Source organism: Lathamus discolor, chromosome 1 (genome assembly GCF_037157495.1).
Source record: "Lathamus discolor isolate bLatDis1 chromosome 1, bLatDis1.hap1, whole genome shotgun sequence".
Lineage (NCBI taxonomy): Eukaryota > Metazoa > Chordata > Aves > Psittaciformes > Psittacidae > Lathamus > Lathamus discolor.
Genome location: NC_088884.1, coordinates 82,205,223 through 82,227,318, shown reverse-complemented (window position 1 = coordinate 82,227,318; position 22,096 = coordinate 82,205,223). Strand labels below are relative to the sequence as shown.

At 42.3% G+C, this 22,096-nt stretch overlaps 1 long non-coding RNA gene across 1 annotated transcript; it reads left to right on the top strand.

The window, feature by feature from the left end:
• Positions 1-534: 534 nt before the first annotated feature.
• On the top strand, positions 535-5,216 carry LOC136007227 (uncharacterized). Its single transcript, XR_010609536.1, has 3 exons — positions 535-603; positions 1,758-4,258; positions 4,889-5,216. It is a non-coding gene; the product is annotated as an uncharacterized LOC136007227 (long non-coding RNA).
• The last annotated feature ends 16,880 nt before the right edge of the window (positions 5,217-22,096 follow it).

The window sequence follows — 22,096 nt, the reverse complement described above, 5'->3', positions numbered from 1 at the left end:
ACTAAAACATAGCGTATTCAATTAAACGACACTTTAAGATTTATGTAATATTGTTCTGACCTTTAGTAATTAATGATTTTGTGAAATAATTTGCTGTGATACTGTCCCTGGCTCCATCACAGGCTTGTCTCTTCATGAAAACTAGTTTGACTGATGAAGACACAGATATAAGTCACAGTGGCTAGTTTGAATTTTCCTATGTGCATGTGGACTTTCTCACTGTTAAGAATACTTTCCTACTTAGTTTAATCTAGGAAATGAGGAAATGGAAGAACCTCTTTGCTGCCACAGGCAGTGCAGAGGATGCTGTGTGATTTGCTAAGGGCTGTTGAACTGTTTCTCACTAGCTGAATCATAGAATCATAGAATCACCTGCATGCTCCCCACAACTTTCCAGGCTTCACTTCCAGGCAGTCTAGGTCTTTCTGTGCACAGGGTGCTCGCTGGGGGCAGCACACCTGGATCTCGATATCTTCATCTGAGAGCATCATTACAAATACCCGGAGTTTCTCAGTTACTGGTTAACTGCAATAGGGCGGATGCAGCCAGCTGCTAAATCCCCGTTCCTACCCTATCCACTGGAGAATGTTTGCCTTGCCACAGGTAGCTGATGAATGAGGATGTGATGGGTGTCGTGTTGTGCATTAATACAAGCACCAAAAGGCCAAAATGCTAAATTTATAGTGTGCTTTTCCTGGGTGAGAGCATGTTCATTCTTCTCTGCAATTCTGAGGTTTCAGGTCTCTTTTCTCTCTGTGCCAAGACATCTGCCAGTGACTGTAAAAAGGTCTGGAAGAAAAATGTGGACTCAGATGTGTGAGCAGAGTAGTTTTGTGTTTACACCTCGTGGACACTTACCTAGAAGTACAGTTTCAAGTCTTTGTTTGCATGCTCTAGACTAGATATTTCATATAGGTAAATACGGAAGTTGGAGGATTCTTACAGAGATTTTTCTGTTTGCCATGAAGCGGCATTTTGTCAATTTAAAAACAAAAGAAAACAAAAGAATGACTTGCATTATGTTTCATATATTGTTATGAATTTCTTGTTTCCAGGAGTAGGCCTTGTACACTGTTAAGGCAGCTCTTATATCTTTAGGTTCAGTACATTCAGTGCACCTCTCAAGAATGTTTATTTACTTGCTGTTATCCCATTAGTTATTCTGAAATTGCATTTTATTATTTAAAGGGTTTTTTTGTTTGGTGTTTGTTTTGGTTTTAACTTTATCTTAAACTGATCCTGTTTCTAAATAACGCTCTCTGACAACAGAAAGCGCCACGTGCAGCATCTCTGGGGCCTCTTTACTTTGCTATTCCTAATGTTTTGAGTAAAATGATTTAGGTTGAAGCAGAGACAGCCTAACTGTTGTAGTTAGGAAGTAACTGGACGCATGAAAAATTGATCGGGCTTTGAATTTTGCAGTTTCAGCCTATCCTTTAGGTATACCATGTCATGAGACTACACGATATATTCTTCAAACTCTTCTTTTTCTCTGAATATTAATAGGTTGAGCTATGTCCAGTTTGCACCTGACTGACCCCATAGAATTCATCTAATTTGCTGTCTGTAAATATGGGAGTGCAGTTTGCCTGAAGGCTAGGGGACAGAGGCAAGTGGACGGTGTAATGGGAGGCCTCTCATATAGCACTCCATAAGTGAGGTCAAGCACTTCAGCTGGGTGTCAAAACCAGACCAGAGAGCACAAGCCTTTCCCGCTAACTGGTTTCTAAGTGTTATCCATTTCTCTTTGTCCCCAGATTCGCTCACACTTCTGGGAGTACAGCGCTTCTGAACATGGCTTCATCAGGTTTCTTCACACTCTGTCACAGTCTATGGTGTGTGGCAGCTGCCGTAACCTTCAGAGGACCATCCCCCCTTAATGCTGCTGCACAGGATATACGACATGTCTGCAAGGGAACCATGGTGCCTGGGGGAGCAAGTGGCTGGAGGACACTGAGCCTTGCACCCCTACAGTGGGGGTTTTATCAGGAGAGCAGGGAGCCAAGCAGGGGGCTCCTGTCCGCTCCATCAAAGCTTGTCATTTTGGGTACCTTCACTACCAGGAGAGCTGGCCACGACAACTTTGGCTGCGAGTAACAGCGAGCAGCGCTGACCCTGCACTGCCACACACTGTCTCACGAGGGTGATGCAGTGGGTGAGGGACCCAAACTAGCAGAAAAGTGTACCTGGGACATGGTGGGAAATGGTTATTTTAAACCCAAATCGGCTCCCTGTCCTGGTGAGCTGCACAACCGCTAGAACAGCTGCTGGGGGCACAGCATGAGGCAGGAGGTGCAGAGCTGACCGCTTAGCTGTCCCGCCCGCTTGCCTCCCTCCTGCCCAAGTGGCAGGGCTAGCTCAGGAAAACTTCTGGAGCATCTTTCTCTCTGCATTCAGGAGGCAGCTGAGCTGGTGCCCTCTCACAGGGGACAGGAGAGAGGGGAAGAGTGACAGGTTGGCAAAAGGAGCATTATACCCCTGACAGCTTATGGATGTATGGGAGACAAGGTTGGCAAATGGCAGCATTAGGAACACCTAATGCCAGCTAATGGTGTCTAGTCATGTGGGTTAGTCTAACAAAGACAGATAGGAATGGATTAGCTGCACCAGAGCAAATGGTTTATTGGCAAGTAACCATTTACAGCCTACTGTCCTCTTCCACCCCGAATTTTCCTATGAATTTCCAGGCAAACCACTGTCCTAGCACCACCTAGTGTCCAACCTGGCAATTAAGATGTCTTTAACGTGGGAATACAGCCAATTCAGGGAGAGAAAAAAAGAAAATAAAGGTGGGTCTTTGAGAGTTTTTACACTGCTGTAAACTCCTACCGCATCTTCAGAAAAATCTGCATTTGCAACAACTGGAATACTGCTTTTATTTCCAAACCCTACCATCTTCTTAGCAAGATTTCCTTTTCTTGAATGTCTGAAATCTCTCTGCATAGAAAAGGGTAGCAAGCAGGGACTGCACTTTCTTGATAGAGATGTTGAAAACCTCACTTTCTGTAGGAGTATCTTGGCTGAATGAATGAGGAGCGCAGGGGTATCAAGAAGAGACTTCATGAAAAATGCAGGTTCTTAAATGTCAGTGGCAAAGCAAGACAGCGGTTAACATTCTGCTGCTTAAGAGCGTTGGATTGTTTCCAAGAGGATGGAGCAATGGAGAGCAGCGTGTGCAGCAAAGAACAGCAAAATGAGACCGTGGTGTGCCTGGCAGTACGAGCTGGCATGTGAAGCTACAGAAATTATTGCAAAGTGTCCTATTTCTCATGAAGTCAGATGCACAGCAGGAATGTTGGCACTCCTGATTCCAGTCTCCGAGCAGTGTGTATCATCACAGCTTATTGCCAAACACCAAGTTTATTAGCATTATAGAGCCAGGAACATGCATTTGGATCCCTTCTGTCATATTACATCTATGGGGTTAAATCTTGCAGTTTGTAAAGTGGAGCAGACTAATTATCACATGTAAGAAATGACTAAAATCTGACAGTCACATGTCCCCTGGGAAGGACACCCATAAGATAACAGTGAGTGGAAAAAAATTGCTTTGGGGAAAACTTCCCCAAATTTTTGGTAGTTGTCGATGGTTTGCTTCTCCCTGAATTGAACATTAGTTCCAGACAGCAGAAATACTTTTGATTGATGCATTTCAGTATCTATTGTGTTTGTGTGGCTGTCAATACCAAAGCTGTGTGCTTGTCCTCTCAGGTGTGGTCTGCTCTAGCTTCCCATACAATGATGGTCCATCAGAGCGATGAAGACCCCCAGTACAGCCCCAGCCAATGCTCTGAGGATTGCTCTGTCTTCACTACAGGACTTTTGGCAACGTCCACCTTTGCTTCTTAAGGGAAGCCTTTCTTCCTGGCAAAACTTATTAATTCACACCAGTTCGCCCAGAGCTCACCGTTGCCTAGTCCCCATCCTGCAACAAGAGGGAAGCTTGTTGCAGGAGACACCAGCACTGTCTGCCAAACACTTGGAGGCCGTGTTTTGAACTGTGGCTGCTTATAAAATGGAGAAGCAGCAGAATTAAAAGCAAGGTCTGAAAAGACCCTTCTTTGGTAACAGTACACTTTGGAGAGGAAGACAGTGTGCCATGTGAAAAATGTATATGTGCCCCTTATGAAAACATAGGCTTTCTGACAAGGGTTACCCGGTGCCCTGGCAGCTGCTGAACACCCCTGTGCTGGCTGACATGAAGACACTCCACCTGAAGTTTGTCACTTCACAAGCGAGATGATTGCTAAGATTTCGGGTGGGGATTTTTCCTAGCAGATGTTTTTCTTCACTTACCATTTGTTTTAATTATTCCTGATGTTTTTGCCTATCAAATTGCAGACTTCTTAAAAGGAAAAGGAATAAGCAGTTGTCATAACAACAAAGCTCTTCATTACCACGGGAACCTTTGACAGCTTTATTTAAAATATTAAAAAAAAAATTAAAAGAAAAATCCAACCAATTATTTTTATCAGTCTGATTCATGTTCCTCTTTAAACAGATTACAGTGTGTTCTCTAACAGCTACACTGTGAAGGGAGCATGGCATGCATATTTATTATCGTGTAAACTTTGGGAGGGAAAAAAAGTGAGTTTGTTGTCTTTATAAGATTCCTGTGGCAATAGCTCACCTTGACTTTAAATTGGAGTATGGTGATGTGAAACTTAAAGGTGGAATTTTTCTTTTCTTCTTTTACATGTGAAGCATAATTATCATAGTCTGAAGTATAATATCAAGTTGGTCATTCACATGTTCTAGACAATTGTATCTTCCATTTATCAAGGCAAAGAAAAAGGACATCAGCATCCTCAAGATAGGAGGGATTTGTTTGCTAAGAGGTTGAGGCCCTTTACAAAGTTTAGAACTGACTCCTGGTTTCAATTTGCAGTTCTCTGAACCTGAAGAGGAGGAAAGATGATCAGCTATTGCTGTGCCACCTTAAATAAGAGAAAGCCACAGGGAGGTGTTGCTTACTGCTTCCCCACTCCCAAGAGGCAACCAGTTAACTGGGATGTTCAACCTGCCTGGGGCAGGAGGAAGATGAGGTTAATCCATGGGCAGAACCCTGACTGGCCAAAGGACAGCAGGAGCCAAAGCTTCCTTGTATTTTTTCACACAAAAGAGGTAAATAGCTCCCACTACCTCCTGTATAACTTTCACACTCAAATTTGAAAGATGCTTTTCTTGATTTTACATTCTAATTTTTACTATGAAATAAAGGCTAAATGCTTTTCATCTGTTCTAGGCATTTATAGTATCCTCAACAAAAGGATTTTTTTACAGCAAAGTGAAGGATAATACTGGAATTGTTAAACTTGTATCCCTTAAAATAAGTTACATTTGTCCTCAGTTTGAACAGAGATGTTTCTTGCTGGGCGTAATCAACAACTTAATTCTCTTCCTAAGCCAAGGAAAGAATGAATATCTGCAGAGACCTATCATTCTGTCTCCCATCCATAAAGGAATATAAATAGCAGCTGTTGCATTTATCTTAAGAAGATGATAGCTGCAAATTGCCTTGTCTCACAGACACTTCTCCTGCAGATGTCCATAATTCCCTGTCATGATGATGACCATGAAAAGCAAGGAAAATCTCAGGCCGGACTCCGTTCCCACAAGAATAGATTACTTAATGTTAGGCATGAGAACAGATTACTTAACCTCAGGGATGTGTTGGGTCCCTGGTATTTGGCAAGTTTGGGGCAGAGATGTTTTTGTTTACTTTTTAAAAAGGACTAGCCACATACAGAAGAACTTATTTTATTCCTGAGAGGAGATGATGGGGTGCTTTGTGTGTTAGTTTCCTTATAGCCTACTTTATCTACCCACAGCTGGGTTTGACGGCTTCACTCTGATGGGAAATATGGCTGTGGCTCTCCCGTTACATGAGATGGTGTAGGGAGTTATTATTTAATTATGACAACTACACACATACAAGACATTGCATTAGGAAACACACATACACCATCTGCTAGATACCATGATTTAGCTGTAGGCGTACAAGAGCACAGTCTTATGAGCATTAACTTTATTCTAGGAGACTATAAATGCGGGTCTTCTTGCACAGCACTGCCGAGGGAGGCATTCAGGGGAAGAACATTCTTCGGTGATGTAGTCATTACTGTTTCAGCAAGACGTTAATTTTTACAATAAATAAGCTTAATCTTTTTATGCAGATCGTTTTAGAAAATAAACAGGCCATTTTTATGAGCTACTTAGAACTGGGGCTGGGATGGGATTTGCGGTAAGATCCTGAGTACGCTACAAATTGTAAGCCATTTTTAATTCCTGGGGAACTACTGCAGATCATTATTTGTTGTTGGTTTTTAAATAACTTTAAAATGCAACATTTTTGTGTGTTCTAAAGCATTTAAAAATCAGAAACATTGCCTGATTAAACTAATTTGCTGATTACTAAAGAAAGAAGACAACTGTAATCTATGCATTGAGCTTATAATTTTAACAGGATGATAGCACCACCTTTGATTGCTTCTGGTGAACTTGTATGAAAAACTAGGCATGTGGGAGCTGGCAGGGGAGAGCCTGACCACTGACCTTGGAAGCTTCCCTTTGGCTTCAGTCTGTTTTACTCTGCTAGCCATCTTTGTAACTTCAGCAGAGGCTAGCAAACAGCAGGCAATTCAATTATGGTATCTTTAACCACTGACCTCAGTTGTAGAAAGAAAGTAATAATTCAGTTTTGGACTCCTGAGAATATCACTATGTTGCCTTACGTGGTCTGTGAATAGTAATTTATAATGATTGTATGATTCTTATGTGAACTGGAGGAATAATGTGGCTGTTATCTTAAGGATAACAGAGATGTTGTCTTTTTGATGTAGCATTGAAGAAAGAATATAACTAGCTATAGTTAGTCATTTAATGTCTTATGAGCAAATCTTAAGAGGGTACTAACTTAACCTTCTGGCCAGCCCTGAGATGAATGTATTTACAAGGCAGTCTCTGTTTTGACAATGGCCTGGTAAGGAGGTTTCGCGGGTTTGGTGAGACTCTGGAGAAGCTGAAGCATTCTAGCCTGGCTTTCAGAAGAAAAATGTGGCCTGTAGTTTGGGCTGCTACTGTTGACCTTGTGCGGCATGGTCTCAGTTCACTGATCTGCCATGTGTTTGCCTGTAAGCCTGAGCTTACAAACCTGTGTAGCCTGAGCCTTCATTCCTGTCTTGTAAACAAGCTGATCTCATATTCTTAAGAAATCTTGTTTTCTCTTTAACTGTGAAAACAATGCTTGGGCACTGTGGAAAAGGGGATCACTAGAGTAGATTAGTTTTAGCTGCATGCAGCCATGTGATTGTGTTGCTTCAACATAAAAGCATCCCCATTTCCACAGCTACAAGTTTATGTAAAATATTTCCATTCCCCATGGCACAAAAGTTCAGTAGGATTGTATTCCTCTTCTTGCTATCCACTGAGCGGCTGTGTCTCAGCATTTCAGAAAGAAAAATATAATAACAAGTTTGGCTTTATTAGTGGAGCTTAAGGGAATTGCTGTGGTTTCTGACCCCCACATTTCCCATCCATCTAATTAATACTACTTCTGCAGGATATAGGTTCCCACGTTTCATCAGGCAACAATCCTGGTTTGCCTGTCTACTTCTATATACCTCAACACCTAACACAAAGCATCAACTAAGGAGCCATGTTAACAACTCAAGCCATGAAACCAGCACTAGAATAAACTGGCAGCAAACTGAAGCTGACCCTAGGGACATAGCTGGTATCTGCTGAATGAACAACACTCCCTCCACATCCTTGTGTGGAGTCACCCTCAGCTTTTTAAACTGTGCAATTACCCAAAACACTTTAAAACATTGGCTTTTAAACAAATCAAATTCTAGGCAAAAGAACAAGCACATGAAAACATTGGTAGTTTTGTTTGCTAAGGTAGGTAGAGGGGTTTTGTGGATTTTTGTTTTACAATGTAAATATAACCTGGATGAGAAAGAGAAAAAAAAATATTGGTATTGTTCAGTTGCTGTGGAGGCCACCACTAACGTCACACAGTGTGCAGGCCCCCAAAGCTCTTGTTTGTTTCTAAAGCAACCAGGTCACACCACTCAGTTCCCCCCAGTTTATTTAAATCTGTTACTTTATTTCAAGTGCTAATTATCTCTCACAACAAACAGAGCCTTGTCAGCTGCAATTACTGGCATTACAATAGATTATCAACAGAAAAGTGTGTCTTGAAGCAAGAAGTGTTGCCTTGGTTACCAAGCCAAAATGCTCCTGTATTGCATCTGTAACCACAATTTCCTGATTATACCTGAAATATTTCATGAGCAAGGCCCCTCTTTTCCTCCTAAATTAGTACAGGGCATCATAAGCCAAATTTTACCCTACAGAGTTGTGATTTAAATCAACGGACTGTGCAAGTTTGGAGCTGGTTGTAGATTATCCTGAAGGCAAAAGAAAGGGTTTCCATTTTGCATGAAGAGCAGGGAACGTATTTTGCTTTTGGAGTTAGCGTACACAGGAATAATTCTTCTAGCCTCTTCACAAGTGTCATGCCTGACTCAGAAATGAGAACAGGCTCTTGTCCAGTACATAGAAGCAGGTGTGCTTCATAAGGCCGTTCTCCTTCCTTCCAACCACTCCAACGCATGTGAAGAGCTGGCACTGGCTAGGGAGCCTTGGACTGGTTGTAAATGCAGTTTTCAGGATAGTTGTGAGATAGGGTTTTGATTGGACTTGGCAGAAGGAGAAATGTCAGCCTTGAAGGAAGCATGAGTTCAGGCGAGAAGTTGGGAGGTTGGGTACATCTCTCATCCTGTGTCACACAGCCAAAAGTTAAATGCCTTTGATTGCCTAAGAAATGTGTGCTTGTCTTTCATTCCACGTATGGTTGCTTAAAATAGGAGGGAATCAAAGCTAGTAGAGATATGATGCAGAAACTTTGTAACCTTGTCAGTTGAATGAAGTTTCAGGACTGCTCAAGCAGGTGGATCAGCCTCTAAAAGGGAAGATAGAACAGGGATGCCTAAGTGGTACTTCGGTTAAATGTAGTCGAGTATATCTTACACTGCAGTCCTAAAAAGCATCATTTATTTGGAGCACCAGCATGTGACTCATAATCTCCTGTGGACAGTTTTCTCCTTACAGACTTTCCAAAGATCTCGTAATCAACTCAATGCACAGTGAGCAGCTTCCTACTCTTGAAATGGCTGAACAGCTCATTGCCTAACTTTATGGCTAAGCCTGATCAAGCAGGATCTTCAAACAATATATTCATAGAATCATAGGATGGTTTGGGTTGGAAAGGACCTTAAGGTCATCTAATTCCAGCCCCCCTGCCATGAGCAAGGACACCTCACACTAGACTAGGCTTGTCCAAACCCCGTCCAACCTGGCCTTAAACACTGCCAGGGATGGGGCAGACACAGCTTCTCTAGGCACCCTGTGCCAGTGCATCACTACCCTCACAGTGAAGAATTTATTCCTAATGTCTAATCTAAACCTACCTTCTGTCAGCTGAAAGCCATTCCCCTTGTCCGATCACTACACATCCCCATAAAAAGTCCCTATCCAGATTTCTTGCTGGAGGAGTCTGAAAATTTGTGAATGCCTACTAGATTTGGTGAAATGAGGTGGAAGCCTCTGCTTTCATTTAAGTTCTGTTTTTTCTGACCCTCTGCAGTGGCATGGTGTTAGGACTTTTGTCCAGAAAGGAGGAACCATGAGTGCTTATGGCATTTAGTTTAAAAGAGGGAGTCCCGAGTTCCAGTCCCAGTTCCTTCTGTATTTTATCTATCTATGTAAAATCCATGCAATGTAAAATCACTTGTAGATCACTTCCTAGGAGAGTGCACTGGGACCAGACTCTTGCTGCCAGAGGAAAGCTTGCAATAATAATCTGAAGAGTCATGGTCCCTCCTACTTATGCACATTTTCTCCTCTCTCCTTGGCCAATTAGTACTGAAGCTCTTTGGCTTTTCAGAAGAGGACTAAAGCGCTTTCCTTCACGATGTGTTATGATACCAGCACACCCATATCAGCACAGTGTCACCTGGAGTTAGGGTAGGACATGAGGATCTGAGGCCCCTTATGATGAGAAAAGACTCACACAGAGATGTACTGGATCTCAGTTAAATGCTGTAACACCGTATAGCCCTGCAGATGCTGGCAGCAAGCAAGGATGAGCTTAATTTGCCTCTTTGAAGCATGAAGCAGAGTTACCGCAGCTCAGCTGTGCACCAGGTGGAGGGCAATGCTCCCTTGTATTGCTGGCCTTTTGTCACCTAATCTTGGTCAGCTGCTCATCTAGGATACTGCTGGCTTTTTGTGGATAGTACTTTGGTACCTGTCACTCTTCTGGTCATCTTAGGGGCACTCGTAAATGTCAGGCAGTTGGGTATCTGAGCTACGCAGCCTGTGGGATGCTGCATGCCGCTTCTTGATCCTGCAATAGCAGCACAAGCCAAGGCATTTAGTGATGGTTTGCTTAAATCCTTTTTTACATATATGCCTTAAATTCCTAACACAGGACTGGCACTACCTTACACAGCGTATTTATTCTATGTTTCTAAGCAAGGTCTCACCTGCTGAAATGACTTGAAAAATAACTACCCATGTTCATATTCCTCTTAGTACTGCTGTGCCAACACAATTCAAAGAGAGTGGAAGTCGTTCAGTCCCTGTCTTGTGTGCCATCCACATAAGCCATTTGGGATGCTCCAAGTGTGCTGCCTTTGGATGACAGCATTGCACAGCCATTGCTGGGATGACCAGCAGGGCTCCAGTGCTGGGACTGGGAAGGCAAAGCTCAGCTGCTGGTCCAAGCCTGGTGAGTAGTTGTTGTCATCAAGGGGCAGTTTATTGGCTCTGGCCGATGTTATAGAAGTTGTCGATGCTCTTCCTTTGGTAGTATCAGTAGAAATCAGAGGTTACAGAGAACAAGGCTTTGCAATTTCACAAGGCCATCTGAATCTTTTCCCAAATTCCACAAGTCTGGGGGGATCAGAGAAGGGGAGTGATTTCTCAGGAGGGCTGGATCCATGGGACTGCTGAGAACAGTAAATCATCACTGATGGAAATATCACATTTGAACCCATCAAAAACTACTTTGAGGAACATGTTTTTATTTCAGCTTTAGAATCACTATCTAGGAGTAAATAACAGGGTTTGAGGGGGGTTCTGCATATCGTCGGGGACCATCCTCCAGAGTTGCCTCTTTATTCATGTTTCTCATCCCCTCAATTTTTACAGCATGAGCACTGATCTGTACTCACAGCAGGAGTAACTGGTTTCTGTTTATCCAAACCCAAATGTAAATATTTCCATAAAGATAAAATTTTAATGTAGGTCTTTATGACAAAGGCTGTTATTTCCAGGCTGCCATTAACAAATCCATGCTGCTGTGGTTTAAATGGAAGATTTTAGAGCCGATTATAAAATGTTGAAATCAGACACAGCTATGAAGACTTGATAATAGCTGAACTGGAGAGAGAAGGTCCTGTTAGGGCTAAAAAAAGCAGACTGAAGTACTGGAAACCAAATATACAAGTGCACAGCCAGTGTCCAGCATGGCAGCACCGTCAGAGCATCATCGTCGGTAGCGTAACAAGGCTATTCCCCAGCACATGTTTCTTTGGGTTAGCACAGGGAATGAATGGTACTGTAACACAGCTTCTTCACAGATACATTTTGGCTGCTTCAAAAATTAATTCATTAATTCTAAATAAACAGAAGTTTAAATAAAAACAGACTGCTCTAGGAGGAAGTAACTGGAACAGTGGGAGAGTGCTGAGGAGGAACAGTAGCCCAGAAAGAAGTCTGGGCATCCAGAGAGGGACAGGATCAAGGTTAGTCCATTATGCTCTTACTAAAATTAGACTCTTCCCATTGTTTTCCTAACTTGGGGTTTTGCATTGTTCCTGATAACACCCCCTCTGATACCCTAAATATATGCTTGGGAAGTAACATAGATTAATTCCTACCAGCCCTCGATATTTTCTGTGCCTGGCAGCGCTCCACATTGCAGAGGAGGGGGGTAGCTGACTTCTGCATGTGGTGTACAGGAAAGCTTGTGGATGAAGTGGGCATAAGCAGGTTCATGTGATTGTTTAGATATGGTATTTGAGTGGCCTCTAATGCATTTTGTCTGCATGGAGCCAGCCCTGGAATATGTCTAAATGGCTCCCCTACTAGAGTGCAACAGGTTTTGACAACCACCAGTGCTCAGAGGAAGAGCAAATATATGATTTAGACCATTGTCCAGGACTTTTTTTCACAAAGAGAATTTTCACATTGCAGAAATGTTAGGCTGAAGATGATAGGATGCTGACTGCAAAATGTGCTATTCCTATTATTTGACAATGTACCTGTGGCTATTTACCAATCCTAGATTGCCAAGCCACAAAGGAGCAAAACTACATGAAAAACTTGGGACATCTAACATAAAAGTCTGTTCTATCTGAGGCTATGTTACTATATTTTTAAATTTTATTAAGAAATAATTTTATTGTCCATTGTTGGCCTTAGAGATCAGTGGTTCTGAAACTCTATTTCTTGTTTCCATGTAACCATGCTTCAGAGAATTGTGAAATTTAGTAAGAGTTAATGGGTAGTTTCCTTATTCAAGCCAAAGAAATTATTTCTGGTGATTTAGTTAGTAGCAATGGTGTGGTCTTCTTGTAGTCATACACCTAGCACCGAGAATGAGGGGAGGAAATTAATCTGTAGTGCACCTTTAAAATAAGTGGGTAAATAAACCCCAAAGAAACTAAAGCCACAAACAAATTTTAGACATTTGTTTTCTGCAGAGAATGGAAGTTTAAATGAAGAAGAGAATGACAAAAACACTGGAAAAGCAAAAATAACCCTATTCCAATGGATATTCCTGTCATAGACTAAATTCAATAGCATGGCATTGTGTAAACACAGAACAAAGAGAGCTGCTTTGCCCCATAACCTTTTCAATAAGAAAAATGTGATTAAAAAGTGCAGCCAGGTACTTTGTTTTTCTTATTTTACTACCCTTCTCTGAATGTCCTCTATTTGTTATGCTTGCTTCTGCATTCCTTACAACCCCCAAATTTCTCAGCTCCAGTATTTGGGGGCACGGGTGAGCTCTCAGATCAGGCCTTCGCTCTACTTCCTATGGAGTATTCTTCCTCCTCAGACAGGGAGCTCCTCCAGAATAGAAATAACTAATGATAGTGTGACTACTTGAAAGCCACATGGAGGGAGGAAAGAGATGCTATTCACTTTGGCAGTACAAATAAAGCGAAAGCTTTCTTTCTACAGGCATGTGTGGGAAGGGCAACAACAGAGCAATTACATGGTGGGTGGGAAAGGGGATTTTGTCACTTTGGCAGTGCTGACAGACAGAAATAAACTGCTTCTAGGGGGATAGCAGGGTAAGAACTTGCACATCAAGAGCATAAGCAGAATTAAAATGGGCCCTTAAGGGGATTTATTGAGGGTGTTTTTTTTTTTAAAGTGCCTAAGGCCCCTACTATTTCATTGTATGCAAGCCAAGAATCAGGAGCAGGGATAGAGTGAGCAAGTTACATCCAAACTAGTAAAAATAGTTTTGTCTGTGAGAATACGACTGCAAACCTTATGCAGCGGTTACAGATGTGGAAGAATGGCACATTCAGCATCACATTCGTAGGGCCAGTGAGGAAAGGAGTTGTAGTCAAGAAAGTAGCATGGAAGAAACACCCTTCCCTTTTCAAACCACTAATGCAGTCCCTTTTCTCTGTTTTGTGTGTAAAACAATGCCATGTATTGGCCATGGTGCCAGAGAGGTACATGAGACATTGCCAGGATGAGGAAGCAAATTATTTGAATTAATCTCAATTTAGAAGCATGGGCACTTGAATGTTAACTTTTTCAGCAGATGTAATTGTGCTACTCTTACTTTTGCTTGGTTCTCTGGAATCCCATATTAGTCATATGAAGGCAGAACTCAAAGCCTCCTCCAGTTTGACTGGAAGAGGGGAGCAAAGCATAACTGTTCTGTACCCACAACTGCAGGGTGCTTTTGACCTTCTGCAGGAAATAAATAATATTACCAATACGGGTTTCAATAGCAATGGATTGTTGATGTGCACGTTCTGGTCATGGAGATGGTTTTGCTTCTTTTTCATGTTTTTTCTCTTAAAGATGAAACAACTTGTGATGTCCACAAACATTGATTGGCACGGACAGTCACAGTGCAATCATTCTGAATTGGAAATAGCAAAATACTGCAAAAGAAATTTAAGAAATAGGACATACAGAATACATTGAGACATGTTCATGCACCTCAGGTTCATTCCACCCATCTCTGTCCCTTATGACCACTTCAGGGGGAGGCCTCTGATATAGCAAATATAGCAACATCCCTCTCCCTTCCTTTTCCAGAAGTGAAGTGATGGAGGGAATGTCAACCTTCTTTTCCAGTGCTGAGTGTTGCGTAGGGCTGTGTAGCAGCATTTCCCTTCACACATAAAACATACACTGCTATTTTATGGGCTCTAAGCTTCACTCAAGACGCCAACAACCAAACTTCAGTGGCTCATTGTTTAGCAGTGCCAAGACTGGGCAACTCATTACACTCATTTGGTGCAATGTTGTCAGTGCTGTGCTGCCACACAGTGTGCTGCAGCCGAAAGAGAATAAGCCTGCCTTCAGCAAGACAGCCTAGAGATCTTTTAGGTGGCAGATGATTGGTGATGTCACATAAAATTGACAGCTCCTCAGACAAAAGGAAGAAGCTTGACTTAATGAGTGCTATGGGTGGGTGTATAAGCAAAGACTTTTCTAAGAATTATCATTACCTGGGAAAGGCAATTTTCAGCTGAACTGACATTCCAGTAATTAAGGGCCCAATGCAGAGAATCTTGGTCATTATAACTATTTAAATTTCCAAATTGCTTAGTTTAGAATTGCTTATGGTTGAACTGCTACTGACAGCCCCATCACTTTGTATTCTCAGACAGCTTGATTGGCAAATTGATGAGGACTGTACCACGCAGCCATGGTTCCATCTTGGTGCCAAAAATCACTACCTGGAGTAGAACAACGAGTAGCAACAGCAGCCAGATCAAATCACAATGAATCCACATTTTATGTTCCTTTCTTGATAGTGTATATGCATGTTAAAGGGGTCAGAGTGGCAGATTCTTGAAATCCATGGTGTAGGATATCATCGTGTTTTAGTTACTCAAATTTAAGTTATCAGTGTATGCTTTCTATGAGACTAGTTAGAATCCACATTGTTGGGCTAATACAGAACTTACTTTTTTTCTGGCTTTCTTCCTCTGTGTTGACAGCCTCAGGTGGACAATGCATTTCAAGTAGTGAACGCTATTTTGTGCTTGTATGAAATTTTTTCAGAGATATGGGTAAAGGAAACATCTGGACCTTCTAAGGAGATTGTATCGGGTCTCAAAGCAACTCTGACATTTTGAAAGTGAACGGTTCTATGTCCTGTCTGCAGTTGTTTTAATTGTCTTGTCGTACCAAAGTCAAAGAGACCGTGAGAGACAAGCCATATTTTTCTTTTAACAATTTAGAAGACTTTGTGCATTATTCTGCAAGAACAGAGGCACTGAATCTCTTCTAGCTTTAGCATGTTGGCCTCCTTTTTCCCCCCTGTAAGTATGTATTAACTTATAGACCTCGCTTTTGTTCTACTGACTTCGAATCCTTTTTAGTCCCTCTTCCCCTATACTGTCACTCTCGATTCACAGTTGCTAAGCGTTGCAAGAGCTCACCAGAGGGACACTCTCATAGTGTGATTTGCAAACTTTGAAATAACACCCACCAGCAGAAGCACCATATGCTACGAAGTTGCACAGTAAACTGACAGCAGTGTTTCATTTATAATTTGAATTTCCAAAAATGTCAGCATTTTTCACATCAACAAATGCCTCGCAGTTTGCAGTGCATGGCTCTTCCCTCTGAGTGGACATTAAATTATGCTAATTCTGCTTAAATTTCTACAGACTTTATTAACAACAGCCACATTAAAATAAATTGATTTTTATTATGGTTAACTTGTGGTTTTGAGACAAAATAAATCTGTGAATTTTCTGAATGTGTAGCTAAGTCATTGGGTTTATATACTATACAAATGTGTGTGTAGTTTACAGCATGTGGACTTTGCGGCTCTCTGTAACATTGATAATCCAGTGCACCCCCTTTGGTAATAAAATAAAGTACCAAGGAATAGTTTTTTAATCAATCAAAGGCAAACTTCACATAAAACACAAGCTGTTCCCTTTGTGGTTAATTTTCATCCAGCTGCACTTAAGTACAACAGAGCCAGCAGAGAAAACTACTTGGCAATACTTCCTAATTAGGGGACGTTAATTACAGCTAAATACTATACAATTTCTATGTTATAAGAGTTCATCTAAATCAATGTTATTATGGTACTAAAGGAATTAATAATGATTTCATACTTAGAAGCTGTTGCCAAACTACCCATTAGTTCAGAGTTTAAAATGACTTTACAATGAAATCTCTAAATCTGCATTACATAAAAAGCAGACAATCACACATGGCACTTCTATTGTGTATTAATAACTGTGCCTGATGGCATCCCGTTTTCATGCTGGAGTGTTGATGGGGTGGGAGGGAGGAAAAGGCCCCGTGAGACAAGGCGTACATCCTTAGTACATTCTTACAAACTGTGAAAGTGGGATCTCTCTCAGAGAATGGAGATCGGTCTGTCCACTGGGAGATTAGATGTGGATTTCATGGGGTGGGGGACAGGCAGAGCCACTGTTGAAACCACAGATGATACCTTGTATGCGAGCAGGTCAGATTCTAACACTGAAGTACCAAACTGGAGGTGCGTAGGGTTGTGAGGTGGAATCACAGCCTCTCGGTTCACGGAGGAACATGGCTGGTCCCAGGCCACTGTTTCGGACATGCTTCTCCACTTACAATGGAGCTGATACACCTTAAACTGTCCCTCACTGCATCTACTCATATTTTTGGTTTAAATACAGTTCAATGATTAAATCACTATTTGCTGCATCTTGCATTTCTAGCAGCATCTGCCTTGCTAAAATTATGGCTAAGCATTTCTAAATCAATCCAAATTAGAAAAACGGAGGAACATTAACCTGCTATGCAGATGGAGAATTTCTCTCAGGTTATTTCTCATTAAATAGGGATCCACATGTGCCTGTTACTGTCATAGCAGTCACTGCTCAGCAGCTTTGTCAGTAAAATGAGAAGAGGAATGAAGACCAGACTAGATGCACAGAGCAAACTAACACCTGGTCTGTACAGAGGCAGGGAAGCTACTGAGCTACAAGTCTGCAGTGCCTCAGCACAGGCTTTGCAGAGAGGAAGCTTGAATGGCTTAATGCCTTCTTTGTGCTCACTTGATTTGAGACAGCTCCAGTCCCTTCAGTGTCCCTCAGCGCAATTTGTACACCTTACAGTATTCTCCTTGTGCTGCAAGAGCTCGTTGGTCTTCTCCCCCACCCGGAGTTACTGCTACCCTCAAGAACACTTAGTTGTGACTTTCATTTCCTGTGCCAGGGGGAACTTATCCCTAAGTGTCCAGCTCCTTTTTATCACATTCTACCCTTTTTGTTCAGCATGGTGTACAAGGTATGTTATGTGTAAAGAGATACTTGCACCTGGGGAGGTGGGATTGGTGTCTGCTTTACAGCTTCATTGGTTTATTTCTGGGAAATGGACAGAGAAAGATGAGTGTTGTTGCAAGGAAAAGCTGCCCCATTCATATGTTTTAAAGCAGATCAGGATCAAAGCAGGTTATTGATCTATTAATGACATGTAATTAACTAGCAATCAGTGAATTATACATCCAGGCTCAATATCAGCAGCACAACAGGCAAACCATAATAAAAGACTCTTACAAAATGTAAATAAACACTTGCAAATTCAAGAAATGGCTTCCATAAATAATTCCAGAAAGTTTTAACCCTGTGCCCTTCCACCACATCCACCCCATGTGAGGATGAGAAGGGACCTCATAAGGTCACAGAACACCAGCCTGCAGTGCAGATCCCCATATGTTGTGCCCCGTGCTGTCAGTCCACTCACGGTATCTCTGGGGGGAAGGCACTGCCTAGCACTGATGGAGATGGGGGTGTCAGTGGGTCTGAGCGTGGCCCCTAAAAGTCACATTCAGCAAACACATGCAAAGTTTTATAAGACAGCTCCTGAGCTGCTGGCTTTGAAGAGCCAACCTCCAACCAAGATATACAAGTAGTTTTGCTGTGCTGCCCCAGGATGGGGACATCAGAAGGATTAGTAGATAGATGTAAAATTAACCCTAAGAATTCACCTGTGGGAACATGTGGAGGAAATACTTTGAGATCAACACAGGGGCCCACAATCACCTACAGAAAATAGGCAATGCTGGGAGGTGTGTAAGCCTTTAATGGAAATAAACACCCGTGCAGACTATGTTTTTTACAGGTTTGTTCCAGCTATGCACAGAAGCAGTAATGGTCAGACATTGCTAATCCGAATGTACCCAAACCAGCTGCCTCTGCTGGGTACATGTGCATGGCACCCCATGTGGGACACCCCAGTGCCAGTGCAGAAGAACAAGAGGCAAAAGGCCAAGCACCTGAAGACATGCCCAAAGTAGAAACCAGGAAGGCAGTGATGCTGCAGTTAAGTTTGTGTTCATGGCCCAGGGTGTCGCTGCCTTGGACCAGTATTAACTATTGTGCCCATATCCTGGATATGCAAGGTATCCAGGCTTTTGCTCATGCCATGGCTGCTGTTCTTTAGCTAGAGTATTCTGCCTGTAAACCACAATCTTCTGCCTTTCAGCTTATAGTGGAAGCAATTTTGTTTAAAAAAACCATATCTATATTAGTACTAAAATAATATTTTAGTGAAACGTTTAGTAATATTTACAAAAGAACTACACTAACAGATAGTGCTGCATCTTTTTACGTATGGAGCAAAGGGTTGACTTGCAACAGACTGCTATTTTGATAAGAATACCTTATGCTCAGGAACTATTCTTAAGTTTATTTTTGAAGCGTTATTCCAAATCCATGTTATAAAATGTTTATACGTGCACTTAGGAGCATGGTTATGGTATAGCTGTAAAAGAAAAAAAACAAACCACCCCACAACTGGGGTGGTTTCTTTGCATACTTAAAATGTCAGAACAGATTTGCAATTCTCTTACCCTTAGGCTGTGCAAAGCCAACCCTCACAAGAGGGGGATGCTGGTAAAGTCCTGGTATTCCCTCCCCCCACAGTGTGCTCCCAGGGTGCTTGCTTTTGCACCCTGTGTAGTCACAGGGTAGCCTAAGAAATCTGGAGGGAAGCAGAGTGGGTCTGTCACCTTAAGGATGAGAAAGGAGATGTTCCCGTGACAATAAAAACACTCCTAAGTGCACCTCCAATCATAAATCATTTTCAGAATTGCTCCTGGCTTTTTAATTTCTTTCATTTGGAGGATTTATAGCATGCTGATGTGCCAGAATGTTTATTCCATGGGCTGCCCGTCACGTGGTGCCCCATTGGCAAGGCACCAGGCTCTGGTCCGTGTTAATCTAAACCACTGCAATGATTGTTTGCGGTTTCTAACAAATGACTGATAACTCTGTGTGTAACTCCTGCAGTGATTAAAGTTAACTTCGGTACAGAGTGCAGGCTGTTTCAGGCATTTTTTGATGGCTATTTGCCATTCTTCCTTTTTAGTATTGCCATCAGTGAAACAAAAAGCTTCTTGTTTGAAAATTATTTATGGAGTGTTGCAGTGTTTTATGAGATTTTCATACACCACTCTGTGAGCTGGTATCCTTTTGGATTAGACTGTACTCTCAATTTCAGTCCATGGATAAGAGCAACTTGATTTCTTTTCATAGTTTGCAGCTCCAGAAATGCCCATGAATATGTATTGAGTCTTTCGACACTCCTTTGTGATGGCTTTTAGTGAAGACTGTGCAGAATCAGAGAAGTTAAAGACATAGCAGACCCATTAGACCATGTAGCACATCTGCCCCCTGCCCCTCCCGCCCCAGGCTTGTGCTCTTTGAATGAAGCTGTCTCATATTCGGTTGGCTCCCAGCTGATGGGGTTCTGCTGCTTCCCTGATGGGCTTCCAAACAGCTTCACCTAACTACTTACAGAAAGACTTGCTGGTACTCACCCTAAGTCGTCCACTGGCTATTTTTGCCTCATGCACCTGATATAAACCCATTATTTTGCATCAAACCATTCTCCTCCATTGCTGGAATTCACATGTACCTCCATCAACACAGTATTGCATTAGTGACACGTCAGGGCACTAGCCAGGAACCGCAACACATTGCAGCAAGTGCTGTGCGAAAACAGAACAAAATAAATCAATCCCTACCTCATGGCTTAATTGCTCAGATGAATTAAGTTTACAATGTGTATGACAAGAAACATGGAATAAAGGAGGGTGAAGCGTTTTAAAGTTACAGAACACTTAGTACTTAGGTTGCCAGGGCCACCGTAGCTCAACCTTTGTAAATGCTGCTTTCAGTGACAATGACGTTGACTGGTCTGTCTGTCCATCTCTCTTCCAGCCATTCCCCAAATTAAATTCATGGACAAGAGATTAGGTCTGCGAGATGTTTTCTTTTGGTCTCCGTATTCCCCCTCTCCTGACGAGGCACCGTGTTTCTGGCAGGTTCATTCCCACTCTTCTTGCCTGGATCACCTCACTCCTGCTGTGTAGCTACCAGTTCTTGCTTCTGGTCTTCTGAGGCATCTCCCCCACACTCTTTTCCTTCCACTTTCCCTGCTCACACTGGCACTCCCTGGTTCCTCTGTTTCTCTAACCTGTGTCAGATTCTTTCTCTCCCTCTGGTCTGGCTGTTGGAATTACTCTCCTGCTGCTGGTACCATGCGCTATACTAATGCCACAAAAGGCAGGTGTTGAGGATCAGGAACTATTCTGCCCTTTGCCACAGGCTCGTGCTGTGAGATGTGGGAATTTCACAAAGCTCAATTGCCAAGGTTTCTAGGTGTGGGCTAAAAACCACAGCCCATTCAGTATTCTTATTTAGCTTTATTTTCTGACTCTTTTTTAGAAGAAAGTTCAGCTAAGGAAGACATCTATCCAGAAAATTTTAGTCCAAGCAATTAGCTTGCCAACACCACAATCAGAGCATAATGGAAAATATAACGTGTATGACTCTTGTGAGTGGTAGAGCCTCTAAGTTCTGCCTAGAATAAGCCTAGTTTCTAAGGAAGGATTTAAAGCTCTATTTGTGCTTTGCTCATGCACTTCACTTCTCTGGAAACATACCCTATTGACCAATTATGCTGTGTTCAAACACACAAGCAGCAATTAGCTTACTCATCTGCCTCACCTGTCACACGTGTATTTAAAATTCTGTCCCGGCATCGCTGCATTTCTTAATCTCGTCAGCAAAACCCAAAGCACTGATGTATTCTGAGGCGTTGCGCAGTTTTTTCTCTCCCTGTGTTGCACCAGTTTCACATCCCATTGAGTTCAGGAGAGTTACACAGCAGGAAATTAAGCCCAAAGTACAGATACAGGTTTAAATCCGTTTCTAAAACACTGTAACACACTGCTCTGAGGCCCTCTATTGGAGACAATGGCAGGCTCATTCAGCAAAATGAAATGAAATTAACGCTTAACAAAGAAATTTCCTCTGGAGGAGGCAGCTCTGAAAACACGTGCTCAATTAAGAGCGGACAGATATTTTCCTGCAGTTCAAGTGGCTTTCATTTATGTACCTATTTGTTCATTCAGAGCAGAAGGTCGCTGTTTTCTCTTTAGTGAGAAGCACGGGTTGGGGGCTGAATGAAATCAGATTAGTGAGAAGAGCACAAGTGAAACCTCCTGGAGACATCAGCCTTCCCACCTTGGCTGGGGAAGTCGTTGCTGCTGGGGACATTCCTGCTTCTCTGCTGTGTCTTTGAGGTCGGCAGAGGTGGTGTGTGCCCAGTTAGTGGCCATTAACACCTACGGACCCTCCCTGAAAATGTGGTGCTAATACAGCCTCATTTGGCTGGAGCCTAACACAATATATTTAACAAGTAGTGTTTGTTGCTAATGTACCCATTTCACCCTGACTGACTGCATGAAGTTGCTTCAGGCTGCATCTGCTCCTTCCTCTCTGGCAAATCCTAAACCAATGTT